Source organism: Amblyraja radiata, chromosome 23, assembly GCF_010909765.2.
Source record: "Amblyraja radiata isolate CabotCenter1 chromosome 23, sAmbRad1.1.pri, whole genome shotgun sequence".
NCBI lineage: Eukaryota > Metazoa > Chordata > Chondrichthyes > Rajiformes > Rajidae > Amblyraja > Amblyraja radiata.
Genome location: NC_045978.1, coordinates 15,682,689 through 15,701,652, shown reverse-complemented (window position 1 = coordinate 15,701,652; position 18,964 = coordinate 15,682,689).

The following is an 18,964-nucleotide window of genomic DNA, read 5'->3' as shown; positions in this document are numbered from 1 at the left end:
CCAGTTAAATTGATCTCATCTGTCTGTATATGATCCATAAACCCTCCATTCCCTGCAGATCCATATGCCTATCTAAAAGCCTCTTAAATGCCACTATCATACCTGACTCCACCACCATCACTGGCAATGTGTTCCAGGCTCCCACCACTCTCTGTGTGAAATAAAACTCACCCTACAAATCTCCATTAAATTTTCCCTCTCTCACCTTTTAGTTATGCCATCTAGTGTTGGACATTTCCACCCTGGAAAAATGGTTCTGACTGTCTACTCTATCAATGCCTCTCATCATTTTTTGTATTTTGATCAAGTCTCCCCTCAACCTCCAACGTTCCAGAGAAAACAGTCCAAGTCTATTCAAACTCTCCCAGCATCTAAAGTACTCTAATCAAGGCAGCATTCTGGTTAACCTCCTCTGCAACTTCTCCAAAGCCTCCAAATCTTTACTGTAATAAAGCAACCAGAACTGCATGCAATATTCCAAATGCGACTTAACCATAGTCCAATAGAGTTGCATCATGACTTCCTGGCTCTTATATTTAATGCCCATAGCAATGATGGCATGCATACCATGCGCCTTCTTTACCACCCTATTTACTTGTGTTGGCATATTTACTAAGCTATGAACTTGCTCCAAGTTCCTGCCGCACATCAATGTGTTAAGGGTCTTGCCATCCATCAACTGTATACTCTTTCCTACATTCAACCTCCCAAAGTGCAACACTTCACAGTTGCGCAATATTTGTTTTCTGAGTGAGGGCTGTTTTACCCAAATTATAAATGATGAGATAACGCCCTGGAATTTGCCTATAATTTTGTCTCCTGAACTAAATCTGCTAGGAAGGAAGTTCAGCTAAGGTATATCAGACTAGTTCTTGGAATAGCGGGTCAGTCATATGAGGGGAGATTAGGTAGGCTCAGTTTCTGATGTCTAAGGTGTAGAAAAACAAGAGATAGCTTCATGAATATTTCTGTAACAACGTGGTGAAAATAGAACTGCAACAATGCTCATCATCCCCATTCTAATCTGCTATGGTACAATAGAGGTTTTCATTTCTACATTAAATGGGAAACACCTATATTTATTCATGATTTTATTTACACTGTGCCCCAGGTGAACACTGGCAAAATGTTGCAAACAAGTCTCAAAGATTTTGCATCTATTGTATTATAGACCAAATTAAATCATCAAACTTATTGTCTAAAAATAGAGATAATTTAAGCCACTATTACCTTGTCACACCCAGATCATTTCTAGAACATAAGGAACTTGTTGTGCCTTACCCTATCTCCAATGGAATCTTCTTGTGTTTTTTATATCTGTGGAAATCTTTCTTTTCCAAGTAGGTATCCAATTCAGTATTTAAAAGTTACCAAAAAATCTGCCCCCATTTCTCCTTTTACTACAGATCATAACAATTTGCTACATGGATCAGCTTTTCTCCATCACCACTCTGGTACTTACCTCTTGATTATCTGTCTCTCTTGCAGAGCAAATATTTTTTCCTGTCCACTCTGTTAGTCAGTCACTATTTTGTCTTCCCATTCTAGTCAGCCTGTTTGAGACCAGTGAAGAGAGCATGGTATTGCTGGTGAGTGTATTGCATTTACAAAGAATACTGCCAAAGATATGGTTTGGAAACATGCCCTTTGACCCACCATGTCTACATGGCCAATCAACCACCCATCTATCTATACTATTACTAAAACTCTCATCTTGACCACTTCTGGTCTGCGTTGTAATTACATTTGCGCAAAAACGCTACCCTATATCACTAGGATTTTTTTCGCCACCCTACTCACCGTACTCCTCTCCGCCAAGCCACCAAGGTCGGTGAAATAGGAGAAAAGTTATGAAGGTTTAAAAATTCGTGAGATCAGCAGATTGGTCTTCTCGCCTGTCAGTCACCATGAAGGTAACGCCCCTTCCGGCATCCACTGGAGAATAACTCCCGGATGCAGGGCTGAGTAAACAAGCTGTGCTGAGTGAGTCCGCAAGAGTGGATTCGGGTAAGCCGTTGTGTGGAGTCGGGAGGTGCTGTGTTGTGCCGCAGCCAGTGGCCGCTGAGTGGAGTCCCTCCCCCCTCACCAGGTTCCACCCTGACTACAGGAGCTATCTGTACGGAGTTAATATATTCACCCCATAACCTGCGTGGGTTTTCTCTGGGTGCACCAGTTGCCTCCCAGACTCCAAAGACGTGCAGGTTTGTAGGTTAATTGGCTTGTGTAAAATTGTAAATTGTCCTGAGTGTGTGGGTAGGGTAGTCTCGTGGTAGTGTGCAAGGATCGCTGGTCGGCATGGACTCGGTGGGTCGAAGAGCCTGTTTCTGCGCTGTATCAAACTAAACTAAAAAAGGAGATGACGTCACAGTTTACGAATAAAGTACAACACGTGCCTACAAACGTGAGGTTGTATACTTGTAAATACACAAATAAGCATAATCAAAAAGTGCCCAAGACAAGGAAACGTTGCTTCATAAAGAGGGCAAGTGACCCACTGGTGACAAGGCCTTTCCACCATTGGGGACATAATAGAACAGTCTCCACTCACCTGGATGATTACAGCGCCTACAATTCTCAAGACGTTTGACATCATCCAGAACAATTAGCCAAGAGAATTGGCAACTGCATTAAACATTCATTCCCTCCACCGATGAAACAGAGTGGCAGTAGTACATCCAATCTCCAAAATGCACTACAGTTGCTAACCCAGTCTACTTCCACCTTCCACATCTTCACCATCAAAAAGAACATGGGCAACAGGTATATGGGAACACACAACAAAGGGTCTCTGACCTGAAATGCAACCTCTGTTTCTCTTTCCACAGATGCTACCTGGCCTGTTGAGTGTTTCCAGCATTTTCTGTTTTTAATGCAGATGTCCAGCATGTTCGGAACACCGTATCCTCCAGCTTCCTCTCACAGTCACTCACCATCCTGATGGAAATATATCACTGGTCCTTCAGCATTGCTGGCACCAAATTCTGAAATTTGCTATGCACAATGTACTGTCAAAGCGCTTTCAGAAACAAGATGCAGAGCTTCAAAAGACTGCAATGGATCACTATCATTTCATCACGTGCAATTAGTAATAGGCAACAAATGCTAGTCTTGCCAATCACAGCCAGGTCCGGAAACCAAATAATATAAAGCATGATGAGATTCCACTCACCCACTTATGCATAAGAATGATATTGGACAGAAAGAGGATATTCAGCCCATTGCGTGCTTTGCCAGTTTGCCAGATTGCATGAACTACTAAACATGGAGCATGATCTTATTAAATTATTTCAGCTGATGATTACTTAACTCGACCACAGAGAAAATTAAATTGCATAATTATTTATTTCAAAAGAAAATAGTTCTCTCCAACACCTTAAGTAATAATCCAGAATTACTGCAATTATATGAACCAAAGCCTCTGCGCAACTACTTAGTGCTTGCAAATAAAAACATTTTCTTATCAAGTTCTAATTTCAATTATCAAAGGACCTGGCATAATTTTATCTACTGTAACAGTTTTGTTACTTTTCACAATCTTTTCTAACTTCCACTTTACGAAATGTGACATTGCAAAATACAAAACAATAAGCATTGGTTAAAAGTGAGGAAGATGGGGTGGAACAAAATAATTACCAAAGGTAAAATATGAAATGTCTGATCATTTAAGTTCATGCCTTCACCACACTTGTGGCATGGAAACAGGCCTTCGACCCACCAAGTCCCTCCAATTCATTAACACCCAATTTTGAGACCGAATCCAAAATTTATAAATTTGTTTCTAAACCCCATAATTTGGACGCAATTCAGGTGTTCTGCCCCAAACCCATAGAGACATATTTTATTTGAAATCAATCCTTTAGAGTGAGGTCTGTCATTATAAGGTATTGATGTTATTCCCTTCAAAGATGTTTAAAGTGTCCTTTATTCTCCTTCCAGTAGCTAGGTGATCGAGAGTTAGGCACGAGGGGAAGTCCTTTCTTCCTCCTTTCTAATGATGGTGTCTGTTGCTAGGGAGTGGGGATTGCTGGCCTTCCCAAGTGTCTTAAAGGGGCAGGACAGTGTCAATTCTTCCTACTGGTCACCTTTTTCTGGGGAGCTACATTACCTTCCGCTGTCTTCCTCCCTTTCTTAGGGGTCTATGTATTCTTTTATCTCACTCCACAGATAGTCTCTTGTTGACACCCTGTCCTGCAGGCACAAAACTCAGCAATACATTAGTGCAATATTTTCTTTTCCCCACTCCCATTTCTCCTGCACAGTAATGCCCCCCACCCAAGGTTTCCGTGAGGTTCCCTGAGATTTTGGTCACTCTCCCTAATGGTGGAAAGTGGTTTCCACGTAGTCGAGGCTTCTTCTATATTCCTGCGATTATTTCAACAAAATCAAAACCGGCCTCGACTAAAAATAGGTTGCCGTTTGGTCGAAGCCAGTGGCGTGGGGTCGCTGTTTACTTACAGGCAGTCAAAGGCACTCTCCTTCACTGACCGGCCATTTTGATTGGCTCGTTGGAGTTTTCAGCAAAGATCCTGTAGGATCATTGGTTTTCAGGACCTAGAAGATCCGCCGGAAGGTAAAATGCCCGCTAACTTTATTAAACTTCTTAAAACTGTCTCCACTCCTTCTCCCCCACCCCTCCCTTCTCTCCCCTTCCCTCCCCTTCTCTCTCCCTTTCTCTCTCTTCTTCTCTCCCCTTCTCTCCCTCCCTCCTGCGCTCTATAAAGGACTTACCGTGCTCTGTGGCAGCCGTTTACCTTCCTTCAAGGGGTGCAAATTTAAGGGGTACCCGATTTAATTATCATCTCAGCAGTCTCCTTTTTGAAAGACGACACTCTCTCCTGCTCTTGCTGTTGGTTTATTCATTTCCCTCATCCCCGCTCTGAAATGTCCAGAGAAGGATCAGGTATATTATCTTCTCCTATCCCCAATTTACAAGCCGCCATTCTTGGGGTGGACAGTAACACTATTTATTTATTTATTTCCCTCCTAGTGAAGAATGCTTTCCACATCTGAATTAACTCGTTTGCATCTTCACTATTCCCATAATCTCTAATAATTCGTTCTACATAGTTTATCCCGATCAAAGACTTTACTCCACCCAACGGCCAAAGCTTATCTTTTAAAAGTGTGTTTAATTTCCCTGATAATCCCCTCAGTCTCCCTGCTTCATTTGGAAGCTCCCTGCAAATTACCCTTATCGGGCTGTCCAATCTGTGTGATCGATCCTTCTCAGAAACATTCCCCATCTCAGAACAATGGACAAAACACAAATTGCAAAATAAAGGTTCCAGAGACTAACACCTCTTTCTCCCACTACTCTCCTAGACTCCAAGGTCAATGGAATCTCTCTCTCACAATAGGTAACAATATTTCCGATTCACACCCGCTCCAGACTATCTCCCAATGACTCCTGTTTAATTATTCAAACCACTCGCTTCTATTCAGTCTCTCCCAACTCTCTTATTGGTTAAATCACAATCGTTGCATTCAATTCCAAATTTTAAACAAATGGTCTAACTCCCACTCGCAGCGTCTCACGCAGCAGCTTCTCACACAACAGTGTCCTTTTTTAATTAACTTGAAGGTGACACAAACAAATAAACTCAAAACAATCTTAACCAAATACGAGTATCTAATTTAAACACTACGAATATCTAACTTAAACACACCCTCGCTTCAAGTTTTAAATATGTAAACACTCGCACAAGCAGCAACACAATGACGGTCTGCGGGCTATTAAACACATTCTAAATCTTAACTTTTAATTACTCTAAATTTATTTACATATAGAGAATATATACAAAATCCGGATGATACAGAAAACTATTTTTACAAACTTCAAAATTATTTATAGCACTAGTGCACAATTCACGAACACTCGATCTCGATGCCGCATCACACGTGTATCACACAGTGAGCCTCTCCCACTGTTACCGAAGATTTTCCCCTTCTTAGTTTACTCTTTTCTGAGGGGTACTATTCCCTTAAATGATTACTTTTCCTCCCGAATGTTACTATCCCTCTGCTAAGACTGGACTTTTATAAAGGGGACCGCTATCCCTCCTCTCTAAGATCGACAGAATTAGGGGTACCCTTCGCTATTCGGATTACTTTTCCTCAAGTAGGGAGGCTCTGGTCTCCCAGGTACACTTCGCTATTAGGTACTAATCAACAATCAACCAGAGGGTTACTACTCACTATTGATCAGCCGCTATTCGGAATCGATCACGGACATGCACCAACTTCGAAGTTCTATATACAGGAATTCTAATCCCACTTTACGCAGAACTTCAGAATTTCACAGCAAGTTTTGAACATTTGAACTATAACTCGATCTCCTAATTTTTAGTGCGTACCTTATTACTATGCAGGCTCTCGAATCAGCTAAAATTGCCTAATTTAAATTTTCTTCAACAAACTAGAGTATTCCGGCCAATCTATACCCAGTTTATCCAAGCTCGGTACCATTTCGAGATTCCTCATCAGTCACACAGGACAGATATCTACACACAGTCAAACCTTCTGCTAAGTACCGAGGATCCAGCGCTTTGCCGCTTCACGCTGTGAATTATCAATGCCGTTTATCGAAGCGCACCTTTTCAATTTACGATCCCGGCAGCGATCCATTCGACGATATGACTGTCTTGAATACCCCACCTAATTCGGATACCAGGTCTACCCTTGGGCCACCCCTCACCCGGTGAAGCTCGCTAGGCTCTCATTAAAGGCAGCTGCAGTCTGCCCAACTACGACCAATTTAGGCCTCTAACCAAGGACCGGGCCTTCAACCAACCCCACCAGGGCCTCCAACCCTAGCCTGGTTTTATGGGCCTCCAACCCAAAGGCATGCTAACCAATCCCCCGTGCTTGCTAGACTCTGTTCTAATGATCTCGTTTCAACCCTTTCACAAGCGACGTCAATTTCTGCATCCGCGATCGAAACAGCTCAACACTCTTGATTGCAAACTTGTGTGTGGGGGTCTTTTGAGATCCCAGACGAGCCCCCAATGATAATTGCTCATTTCCAAGCTTCCCCCCAGTCTAGTTTCAATAAATACACTGAATCAAGCACTTGAATCAATTAAATTTTATTTTACCAAAAGCGCATCACAGATCACACATTGTATCTATCCCACCGCGGGTTTAATCCTTGCATCTATCTATTCAAGCCCTCTAGGTCTCGCGCAGACAGAGTCACTCCATAGGGGTATGCGGTCCTGAGCGCTCCTTCAGAAGAACGACGCTGAGCCTCGTGACCACCGACTTTTATATGCCCCGCGAACACGAGGGCCAAACCACACGGGGGTTGTCTCTTAATCATCCAATTACAGATATTGATTAACCCCATACATAACAGGCACTTTCCCTAACCCAATGATACAACAGTTCAATACATTGTATTCACAACGGACTTCGAGATGAAGTCGTCTTGGAAACATTTTCTCTGATTAACAGAAATCTCAGACAAGGCTCAACATCCTATCCAATCAACACTTAGCAGAGTCAGACTCTGCAACATTATTTACAAACCATTTACTAGGTGTATGTCTGGTTTGCAGCCATCCAATCCATTCTATGCATTTAGTACCAGATTGACAGGGCAAATTATATCTAAATCCCAGACTCCCTGGCACCTCTCGCAGCCTGTCCCAGCTCTGCAGAGAGCAATTCCAATTTGACCAAATCTCCCTGCAACCCTGAAACTTAACCCCATTTTGAAGTCCTAGCTGGTCCAATTTAGCCGGGATTAACAGTCACAGGGAAAACGTACAAACATCATACAGACAGCACCCGTGGTCAGGATCGAACTCGGGACTCCGGCACTTTAAGTCAGCAACTCCACTGCTGTGCCACTGGGTGCATTGTTTTTATTCCAATTAAGAAAGCTTTCTGTGTGCTGATGTGCAGGAGCGATCATGATTTGAGTGCCCTGGGTCAGTTTGTTTGAATTCCCATAGGCGCTATGTTAGCATGAATACTGTGTAAACTGATGTAATTGGTCTGAGCGAATACTCCAACACCAGTCACATGTTTGCAGTGAGTTAAAAGATTGGCAATTACTAGGAAGGTAGGCAGAGGTGGAGAAGTGCATGCTTTATTGATCGACACTCAGATTAGCACACACCGTGTAATTGAACTGTAATTACATAATTCACCCAACAGCCAGTATAAATACGCATATCTTTGAATAATGAGGTTACACATCCAATCTACACTTGTGCAAATAATCTAGGCTGCCAATTCAATGACAAACTAATGAAGTGCCACGTGTCAAAAACCGCTATCTTTTGACCTAGTTCTTAACCATGCATCCCATCTGCCCTTAATGTGTGCTCCATTCTAAAAGCTGCAGGAAAACCTTTCTGGCATCCTAACCAACATTCTCGAACATTTATTCAATATGCAAAAAACGAAATATCTCAGCCAGGAAATTGTTTCAGGCTGAGATTTTATTCATTTAATTAATTTACCTCAAGTGATGTTGTCGCACAGGGCTACCCAAGTTTACGATGATAGATGTGGAGGTTAGAAAAGTTCCTTCCTTCTCTTCATCCTCCAGTTTGAGCCTGGAGTCGGCCTGAGATGTATTTTTAATGGCTTTACAGCAACATTGCAAATCACACTAATGTGAGACTTTCCTTTTGGGTGGCTGATGGAAGATTGCTGTCCTGTCTAACATTGCACTGCATCTGATGTTTTTGTTTTCAATGGTTCAATGATTCTTATTGTCACGTGTGCCATTTAAGATACAGTGACATTTGATTTACCTTACAGTCATACCAGAAAAAAGCAACAAGACACACAGAAACATAAAAATGAACATAAACAACTACCACAGCGGCTCCACCACATTCCTCACTGTGATGGAAGGCAATAAAGTCTTATCTTCTTTCCTCCTTATTCTCCCGCGGTCGGGGCAGTCGAACCATCCGCATTCGGGGCAATCGAAGCTCCTGCAGCCGGTGATCGAAGCACCCGCATCGGGGCGGTTGAAGCTCCAGTGGTTGGAGCTCCCGTAGTTGGTCCCTAACCAACATGTTAAGTCCGCAGGCTCGTGCAGTTGGAGCTCCCAAAGTCGATCTCCAGCAAGAGACCGCCAGCTCCTCGATGTTAGGCTGAAGTGTGGACGGAGATACGGTACGGAAAAAAATTGCATATCCGTCGAGGAAAGTGATTTTAGAAAGTTTCCCTGAAACCCCACCCCCCCCCCCCCCCGATAATGCAAAGCTAAAGATACACTAAAACATAGATTTAACAACATACTAAAAACAACAAAGAAAGAAAAGGAAGAGACAGGCTGTTGGCGAGGCTACCATTGTACGGCGCCACCCGGTGAATCTCACTTCAGCGTAGTGTTCCACATTCTCACAGTAGCGGGAATATAGTCCAGCAGGTGCATGCCCAATCTTTTCCTATGATTCAATCTCCCAACTCCTGGCAATAGCTTGGTAGATCTTTTCTGCATTCTTTCCAGCGTAATAGCCTCATTCCTATAGCAGGGTGACAAAAGCGAATGAAGAATGCTTGTGTACATTCCTGTGCAGATCAAGCAAATTTAGCCTGAGATTAACAAAGGCCAAGCATGGAAGATTTAATCGTGTGTAGGTTTGTTCCTCATTTGGAACTTGCAACTTTAAACAAGAACATACATCGGGTGATTTAGGCATGATTTTAAAAAACTGAACATTGTACATGAATGTTGACGAGGTTTTGCACAACTTTGAGCAGAAGATCCAGATGCCAGGGGGCATGCATCTAAAAAGGATGTTTGTGGTAAATCAAGCTTGCCACATGATGTCTGAGAGTTTCCATTCTCATGTCTACTGCAGTCACTTTGAGCACAAGATCCAGATACAAGGGGGCATTCAACTAAAAAGGATGTTTGTGGTAAATCAAGCTTGCCACATGATGTCTGAGAGTTTCCATTCTCATGTCACTTGTGTGATAATGTCACTTGTGATAATGTCAGAAAATCTCTGGCGATGCACTCCACCTCGCTCAATGGCTTCAGCATCTGGCAGCCATTTTGATGTCAATGCCCTGACGATCAATGGGTGTAATTCCAGAGCCCAGTGAAACAATGATCACTTAGAACCGCAGCAAACATCAGAGGAAATTTAAACTACATAAAAACAATATCCAGAGATGCAGATTATGGCACTTCCCTATAGGAATAGAAAGGTCACCATCTCGCTTCCATTTATGAGGCATGAGTGAACAAGTAGGCTGAGCCAAACAGTCACAAGATAGGCCAGTAGTCGCACATTGCTCACATCGTTAATTGCTTACTTCTTTTGGACATTAATGTAATAAAATAGAATGCATGTGAATGTAATAAGTGAGTTTGGTATTCCGACTGTGCATGCCTAGGTCATAGGTCATTCGCGATAAACATCAGAGTCGCTGCGTGTATGCAGAGCTGCGCTTGTAATTGTAATTGTAATTTATTTATTTAGGGGACAGTGCATATTAATAAACATTTACATGTAATACGCAAGATTGTAGCCAGTAGCTAATTTCCATCTTTAGTCCCTCTGGTAAACAAGGTAAACACATCACAACACAATCATTCAATAAGAAAAAAGACAAAACAAAAGACAAAAACAAAACAAAACAAACAATAAAATAAAAAAGTAGCAATAAAAGAGTACCCTTTATTTAAACCATCTCTTATTGATAAGACATATAACCAATGGGAAAGTCTCGGAATTAGAAGGATCGGGGATATGTACGAAATGGGAAACCTATTATCATTCCAACAACTACAATTAAAATTTAAATTGAAAAACAATCAATATTTTAAATATCTTCAGATTTGCGATTTCGTGAAAAAATATATACAAGGATATCAAAAAGTAACTCCTGACTTATTGGAAGAAGCAATGAATATTGAAGCTGACTCACAAAAATTAATATCATATTTATATAATAGTATTCTAAATATAGACCTACCATCAACAGAGGTACTTAGAGAAGAGTGGGAACGGGAACTAATGATAAAAATCACGAAGGTTAAATGGGAAAAATACCTGATATATATTCACAAATGTTCAATTAATGTAAGACATAATCTAATTCAATTTAAAATTGTACATAGATTATATTATTCAAAAACAAGATTGAACAAATTTTATCCAAATATATCCGCCACTTGTGATAAATGTCTAGCCCAAAAGGCAACTATAACACACTCCTTAGTTTCCTGCATAAAACTTTATAGATTTTGGAATTATAATTTTGAAATATTTACAAAATTGTTCAAGACAAGAATGGAACCTAATACTGAAATGATTATATTTGGCGTAATGGAAGATGGGAATAAATTGAACACATCTCAAAATCTATTCCTTAACTATGGTTTAATAATAGCAAAAAAATTAATTCTTAAATTTTGGAAGGGTACATCAATACCAACGCTTAATAATGTGGATTGCAAGTATGTTGGACACCGCTCATCTTGAGGAAATGCGATTCCTCCTAATGGATAAATCAGACCAATTCATAACGAGTTGGTCTCCATTCGTCGTTTTTTTGGAATCATATGGTGCAACACAATTGTAAAAAAATAACTGTTTCAGGACTGGACGAGGGTTGGTCAAGATTATAAATAATGATCTCCTTTTCTTTTTTATTTTATTTTATTTTCTCTATTCTCTCTCTCAACTTTCTTCATCTACTCGTTTTCTTTTTTCACACATTATATATTTCACATCTTTCTATCCTTTACTATCTAACTTCTTTTTCTTATTCTAATCTTTTTTCAATGTAACAAAAAAAAAAAAAGAAGTTGTACATAAAATGTATTATGAAAATATATATTAGGCACTTTGGTGCCATATGACTGTACTTACTTCTAATAAAATAAAATATTTATAAAAATAAAAAAAAAAAAAAAGTGTACCATGGGATAATTTTAAGGTAGATTATGATTGCAATTTGATTTTGCAGTAACCATGTTTTTAGATGTTTGGTAAATGAGGTAAGGGTTGGCAGATCCCGTATGACGCATGGTATCGCGTTCCAGGTCTGCGACGCTCGATATGAAAATACTGACTGCCCAAAGACACTTTTCCTAAACGGGACTATACAATCACCCCTGGAGGCTGCTCTTGTCGACCTATTTGTGTTTTTCTTTATGAAGCCCTTTAACGGAGGTGGGGCTAGTCCACGGAAGATTTTGTAAACCAAAATCGAGTCCGAATATTTTATTACGTTTTCCCAGCTCAGCCGATCAAATTTCTTCAGGATGTTACAGTGATGGTACATTCTGGGCTTTTTGTCAAGAGTTTTTAGGGCTTGTTTATAAGCAATTTCAACAGGCTTTAGTGTGGACTTACATGCCAGTGGCCAAGTTGTTATACAGTAGGTCATGTATGGCACAATCATTGCATTAAAATATAGTTTGGCTGAATCAATAGTTAAATTATTTCTAATATATCTAAAGTTGGACAAATTAAATGTTATTAAATTTACTGTTCTTTTCACCTGTTGTTTGAAGCAGAGCTGTGAATCGATCACGATTCCTAAATATTTAAACTCATGTACAATTTTAAGTTTTGTTCCATGTACAAACACATCAGGATCTCCATCAGTACTTGCCTTTTTGGAGAAAAACATACAGACAGTCTTTGATACATTAAGATGTAGATCAGAAAACTGCAACCAGTTTGACACATTAATCATAGCAGCTGATAGGTCTTGTGCAGCTTGATGTTTGTTTTTGGCATGTACATACACAACTGCATCGTCAGCATACATCTGGCAAGTTACATTTGATGTACAGCTACTTGGTAGATCATTAATGTACAGACTGAATAATAGCGGTCCCAAGATTGAACCTTGAGGTACACCAAAAGGGATTTTAGAAGTTGCAGATTTACTGTTGTGCACTCTAACACATTGTTTTCTCTGTACCATATATGACTCAATCCATTTCTGAGTGAGGTAAATATTTGTCTATTATGTGCTGCTTTTGTCTTCAGGGATATCTTAAGGGTATGGTCTCGCAATTTCATCAGTGACCATATTTCACTATTTAGCCAGGGAAGATGATTCTTTTTCCGTGGTTTTGGTTTTATCTTTTTCATAAAACAATTCATTGTTTCTTGAATAACTGCCATAAATACATTTCATCCGTGGTCAGGATCACACCCGGGTCTCCGGCGCTGCAAGCGTTGTTGAATTGCTACTGGAGTTAGATAATGTAGACAAGTGCGAACGGGTGATCTCAGTGCCGTCCCAGTCCCCTCCCGAGTGCCCATCACTGTCCAGGGGCGGCCGGAGATGTCCGGGTTGATGGGACACCGGCCGCCCCGCCCTACAGCCAGCGCTAAGTGCAGCTCAACTCTGCTCCAACTTCAGGGGAACCGTCAGCTGCACCTCTCGCCTTATCCAGTGGCTGTCGGTTAACCCCCTCCATGCCAGCGAAAGCCGAACACCAGTCATCAATGGGGATGCACACAAAATGCTGCAATAACTCAGTGAGCCAGGCAACAACCCTGGAGAAGAGTCTCGACCCAAAACGTCACCTATTCCTTTTCTCCAGAGATGCTGTCTGACTCGCTGAGTAACTCCAGCACGTTGTGTCTACCTTCGATGTAAACCAGCATCTGCAGTTCCTTCCTACTGAGCAATGCCTGTGTGCGGGCATGTCTGGGGGTGGCGGTGCTGCTACTCCTGGCCCGTGGGGTGGGAGAGGAGCGGGACCCAGGACAAGGACTAGGTTGCGACCTCGGCCTCTCCCTCCCCCTCCCCAGGTCGCTCAGCTCCCCCCCCCCCCCCAAGACCCCCACCTCAAATACAACTTAATTGCCGATGTGGTTAAGAAAACGGGGCCAGTGGTGGTTTACATCGAGTTCCTGGGGAGTGAGAAGGGGGGGTTAGAGGGAGAGGAAGGGGGGGTGGGGGAAGGTATGGACTGGGGGATCGAGGGAGAGGTGGCGGGGAGAAAGATGGGGAGAGATATGGGGAGAGGGATGGGAAGAGGGATGGGGAGAGATATGGGGAGAGGGATGGGAAGAGGGATGGGGAGAGAGGGACTCGCTATCGCGGCTTCACTGCAGGTCCCGGACACCCCGTCACCACAATAACTCCCCGGCGCTTGGACAATCCCTGCACCCCCTCCCATCCCCCTGCCCCGGACTGGGGGGAGGGACCGGGAGACATTGCCCGCCTCTGCAACCAACGTGCAAACCCCAGCACTCCCCGCTGAATGTTAAACTAAACACATCTGTGAGCAAAACACAAACCCCCCTTCTCTCTCCCCCACCTTTCACCGTCTCTCCACCGATCCAGTCTCTCCCTCTCTCCCACTCACATCTGCCCACTCTCTCTTGCTGTTATACACCGCTCTCCCGCTACCTGGCACCCTGTTCGCTTTTTTTTTCGCGAATGACCTTTGACAAATCCTAAGATTCTTGTGTTTTTAGAATACCAAACTCGCTTATTGGTATTGTATAGGAAATTATGCCTTTACTTGGTGCTGACATTCGCACAGGTGAACATTTTGCCATTCGTCCATATAACATCATATCATAGGATCGGCAATGACTCAAAGAATGTCAATATATTTGAAAGCATGGGGATAAGAAGGTAAAGCTATCATGTTAAAGATAGATGACATTGCAGGAAAATGGTCATACATGCTGCAGTGCTCCTTGCTCCCACAACTAAGGAGTCTACTTAGGGACAGTCATTATGTTTAGTTTAGTTTAATTTAGCCCAGCGATCCCCGCACATTAACCTGCAGACACTAGGTACAATTTACACATACACCAAGCCAAATTAACCTACATACCTATAGATCTTTGGAGTGTGGGAGGAAACTGAAGATCTCAAAGAAAACTCAGACGGTCACGGGGAGAACATACAAACTCCATACAGACAGCACGCATAGTAGGTGGGATCGAACCCAGGAGCCCGGCTCTGCAAGTGCTGTAAGGCAGCAACTCTCCCCTGGCGCCACTGTGCCACCCTTCAATGATGTTCCCTTCAATAGGTCCCGGCTTTTGTCTGGCCACCTATTCATGATACATAATTTAGAGCATTCAGAAGTCTTGCCTAACATATCTAGACCAATGAAGCTTGACCATCTTTTAAACAAATATTAAAAAGCTTTTGAATCTAACTGAACAAATGTGCTGGTGTGGCAGTTTTACTAATCTCCGTCGCTATTTAATTCAATTCTGGAGGATTGGTAGAGGTGAGGGGATGGGAGGAGGTATCTGGTCCGGGGTACAACATGCAGATCTTGTCACATACATTGACCTGATTTTGACAACACTGGTTTGACAACAGGCCAACTATTCTAAACAATTTGAGGGGATGGAACTTTTTTCATGGAGACTTGAAGAATGTAATTAAAGTCCTTTCACGAACCTCCTGCCAATTTGTTTCCATGATGGAGCTCAGAGTACAGTAGCTGTTTCAGGAAACTGATAGGACCTCTGAAACACACAGGAGGGAATGGATCACTGCTGTTCCATGGGCCATGAATCTATGGTTGTGAATCTGTTGAATTCTTTGCCACAGAAGGCTATCAAGTCAATGGATATTTTTAAAGCAGAGATCGATAGATTCTTGATGAGTCCAGGTGACACGGGTTATGGGGATAAGGCAGGAGAATGGGGTTGGGAGGGAGAAATAGATGAGCCATGATTGAATGGTGGAGTAGACTTGGTGGGCCGAATGGCTTTATTCTGCTCCTTTATCTTATGAATTTATGACTATGTGTTTGTTTTGAGATCTTAGTCTTTGAACATTCCTTTCCAGTTAGCCAAGGCTGCGTCGGCACACTGAAGGTGTAGTGCACCTGGTATCTTCTTTCCACAAATAATTCTAGAACAATGAGAAGTGACCACACCTATTTATTTGGATAAGGGAAATAATTGACAGGATGGACGTATAAAACGTCTGCTTCAATTGCTCCTTCACAAATGGAAGAAGGAAAATAATGGAGCATTTGTAGTGGGTTCCGCATTAGCTTTGCCTGAACCAGCACAAAGAGATGACAAACATTAGGCTGAACTGTACCACCCAAAACATTATAGATGACGTGTGATGCAGCAGATACTGTATCTTACTCAGGTTAGATTATATAGCGATAGGATTTTTCCCTAATGGGAGAGTCTAGGACTAGAGGTCATAGCATCAAGCAGGGAGATGAGGAGGAATTTCTTTAGACGGGATGGTGAATGTGGAATTCTTTGCCACAGAAGGTTGTGGAGGCAAAGTCAGTGGATATATTTAAGGCAGAGATAGATAGATTCTTGATTATTATGGACGTCAGAGGTTATAGGGAGAAGGCAGGAGAATGGGGTTAGGGGGAGAGATAGATCAGCCATGATTGAATGGCGGAGTAGACTTTAGGGGCCAAATGGTCTAATGCTATCATTTATGATTTTCATGTGACTTCTAATAGCCTAACAGACTATATTATTATTGCACTACATTTGTTATTTATTGAACTTTTTCTTTTTTTTCTCTTCCCCCGTTAATGTACTGTGTTTACATATACACATATTCTGTTGTGCTGCAGCAAGTAAGAATTTCATTGTCACATCCGGGACATATGACAATAAAACACTTGACCTGACCATAACTTCGAAGAACAGTCAATGGAAACAGAGAAATATTATACAAAACCTGTTTAAAAGTATTATCTAGCAATGCTGTTGATTATAGCAAGTAATTTGGGGACAACCCATCCCACCTATCGCACTAGAGCAGTTTCTACTTCCTACAACTTCAACTAGAAAGATGCCTTAAGAAATCATATAATTATACAGTTAATTTTGAGTTTATTTGTTCAACAGAATCCCTCTACAATGTGTGTGCTGAATGAGACCTCACTTGGAGAATGCATTCAATGTCCATTCACAACAATGAATAATGAAAAACTACAGATGCTGGAAAACTGAAATAAAAGCAGCAAATGCTGGATATACTCAGCTGTAAAGATTCTTGATGAAAATAAATTGATTTGAAATGTTAACTCTATTTCTCTCTCCACGGACGCTGCCTGACCTGCAATAGATTTTCAGCATGTTCTGTTGTAATTTTTTTTCACAATGTACTCTTTGAAAACAGCAGTTAAGACAATGAGTAGAACCTAAGAAAACTAGCTTCACAAAATGTGCGTTTTAGAAACATAGAAAATAGGTGCAGGAGTAGGCTATTCGGCCCTTCGAGCCTGCACCGCCAATCAATATGAGGATGGCTGATCATCCAACTCAGTATCCTGTACCTGCCTTCTCTCCATACCCCCTGATCCCTTTAGCCACAAGGGCCACATCTAATTGCCTCTTAAATATAGCCAATGAACTGGCCTCAACTACTTCCTGTGGCAGAGAATTCCATAGATTCACCACTCTCTGTGTGAAAAAAAATATTCTCATCTCGGTCCTAAAAGACTTCCCCCTTATCCTTAAACTGTGACCCCTTGTTCTGGACTTCCCCAATATTGGGAACAATCTTCCTGCATCTAGCCTGTCCAACCCCTTAAGAATTTTGTAAGTTTCTATAAGATCCTCAATCTTCTAGCGAGTACAAGCCGAGTCTATCCAGTCTATCTTCATATGAAAGTCCTGCCATCCCAGTAATCAGTCTGGTGAACCTTCTCTGTACTCCCTCTATGGCAAGAATGTCTTTCCTCAGATTAGGAGACCAAAACTGTACACAATACTCCAGGTGTGGTCTCTCCAAGGCCCTGTACAACTGCAGTAGAACCTCCCTGCTCCTATACTCAAATCCTTTTGCTATGAATGCTAACATACTATTCGCTTTCTTCACTGCCTGCTGCACCTGCATGCCTACTTTCAATGACTGGTGTACCATGACACCCAGGTCTCCTTTCATCCTCCCTTTTCCTAATCGGCCACCATTCAGATAATAATCTACTTTCCTGTTCTTGCCACCAAAGTGGATAACCTCACATTTATCCACATTATACTGCATCTGCCATGCATTTGCCCACTCACCCAACCTATCCAAGTCACCTTGCAGCCTCCTAGCATTCTCCTCACAGCTAACACTGCCCCCAGCTTCATGTCATCTGCAAACTTGGAGATGTCGCATTCAATTCCCTCATCCAAATCATTAATATATATTGTAAATAGCTGGGGTCCCAGCACTGAGCCTTGCGGTACCCCACTCGTCACTGCCTGCCATTCTGAAAAGGACCCGTTTACTCCTAATCTTGGCTTCCTGTCTCCAGCCAGTTCTCTATCCACATCAATACTGAACAACCAATACCGTGTGCTTTAAGTTTGCATACTAATCTCTTATGTGGGGCCTTGTCGAAAGTCTTCTGAAAGTCCAGATATAACACATCCACTGGTTCTCCCTTATCCACTCTACTAGTTATACCCTCGAAAAATTCTATAAGATTCGTCAGACATGATTTACCTTTCATAAATCCCACCAATAATAATGTTTACACCAATAGTAATGTTAGCCAGAATAGCCATAACCAATATAAGTATTCAAAAGGTCCTGTGCATTTCACTTGTATTCACTAAGATCCATCATGGTAACATAGAAAATAGGTGCAGGAGGAGGCCATTCGGCCCTTCGAGCCAGCACCGCCATTCATTGTGATCATGGCTGATCATCCCCTATCAATAACCCATGCCTGCCTTCTCCCCATATCCCTTGACTCCACTAGCCCCTGGAGCTATCTAACTCTCTCTTAAATCCATCCAGTGACTTGGCCTCCACTGCCCTCTGTGGTCGATCAATGGTGGATTTTCTCATATCTTGAAAAAAATAAAGTAGAAATGTAAGTAATGCCACAATTAATTTCACTGTATTGAGTACTTTGATTCCAATGAATTCATAAAATAGATATTACAATTCAATGATTAAACAAACATTGATGTTTGTCTGTTGTGCAGTTGCCCTGCATGTCCACAGTTAATATAAATGAAGGAGGAAGCATTGTTTGAGTAGTGGTAACAGATATATTGTG